The sequence below is a fragment of the Triticum urartu genome, chromosome 7 (assembly GCF_003073215.2).
Source record: "Triticum urartu cultivar G1812 chromosome 7, Tu2.1, whole genome shotgun sequence".
In the NCBI taxonomy this organism is placed as follows: domain Eukaryota; kingdom Viridiplantae; phylum Streptophyta; class Magnoliopsida; order Poales; family Poaceae; genus Triticum; species Triticum urartu.
In genome coordinates, this window is record NC_053028.1 from 433,511,293 (window position 1) to 433,512,637 (window position 1,345).

Below are 1,345 nucleotides of genomic sequence, written 5' to 3' on the forward strand. Positions count from 1 at the left end.
GATGAACTTTGTGATAAAAAAATATTTATGTTGAGAATTCACGCCGAACCATGCCGAATATGGGCCGATTCTCGCTGATATCGGGCCATTTTTCGCCGAAAGTGGGCCGAAAACTAGGCCGACATCGGCGCGTGGGGGGACGGCTGGGTGCCCAACCACCCCCAGAGTCGATTATACCGCCGGCTCGCCCCCAGGCGGCGATTTTTACGCCTCCTGGGGGGGCATGGGCAACATATCACTAACAGTTTCAACCAAAAGACAAAAGAGACATCGTGAGACTTTTTTTGGGGGGCAGAGACACTTAGGGCCTGGATAAGCATAATACTCTACTGGTGGAATTACGATCACCAATACAAGTGGTTTTGTTGACAGAAGTACTGATAACACATCTGCTGACTGAACTTGCTTCTCCTCCGAAGCTTACACATGTTCTAAAAGGAACGTTTGGGGGGGACGAGTATTCTTCTCCCACAAGTCTGCTAATGGAGAGGGAGAAACCAACTTTATTGACTCGTATTCGGCTTGCCACAACAGCATCGATTCTCTCTGAAGGAACCAAAAAGTCAACACATGCTTCTTTGAGCTTCTGGCAGTCGTATCGATCAGCTAGACGCAGTACAACATCCACATTATTGACATCAAGGTTCAGACACAAGATGCGTTCACACATAAGCTTCAACCTATCTAGACCATATTGATCCGCTGCTACAAATAGATGCTGGATCACGGCATTTCTTTCAGATCTGTCAAGATCATCCATTGTAGGCAAAGAATCAGTGTAAACGAAATGGAGCAGAGCCTCGAAAACCACTGGTTCCATGCGATCAACGGTTATGTGCCGCATCTTGTTCTCCTTCATGGGTTCACTTAGCTGCGCTTTGAAAACTGGCGACCTGGCAGAGAGCACTGCCCTGTGGGCAGGAAACATTTCTCCTCTAACTTCGAAGGTCACATCTGCTCTGGACTTATCCTTCAGCATCTTGCCAAAATGCTCTAATGCATTTGGGGGAGGGACTTCAATTTCGTAGGATTCTTTGTTTTCAGACACCCTTAGTTCGTGTATCACAGTAATGACACACTCAATAACAAGGCGGTTATCTCGGATATACCCTGAATCTTTCAAAGCACGTTTACTGATAAACTTTTCACGCCCCCAGGAAGCCTCTTCGAAGCTACTAGACCTGAACTGATTCGGCACCCTGTTCTCTGCACATATTGTACACGCATCTCCAGTGACTTGGTTGATCAGTCTCAGGTCTACGAATGCCAAAGCCTCCACATACTTGCTCATCAACTCCAGATAAACGGATATGTACTCCTCCCGACCATCCGACCATCCGACCAT

General features: G+C 47.2%; 1 pseudogene; it reads right to left on the reverse strand.

Moving 5' to 3' along the window:
- Positions 1-375: 375 nt before the first annotated feature.
- Positions 376-1,345, reverse strand: LOC125518905 (annotated as a pseudogene).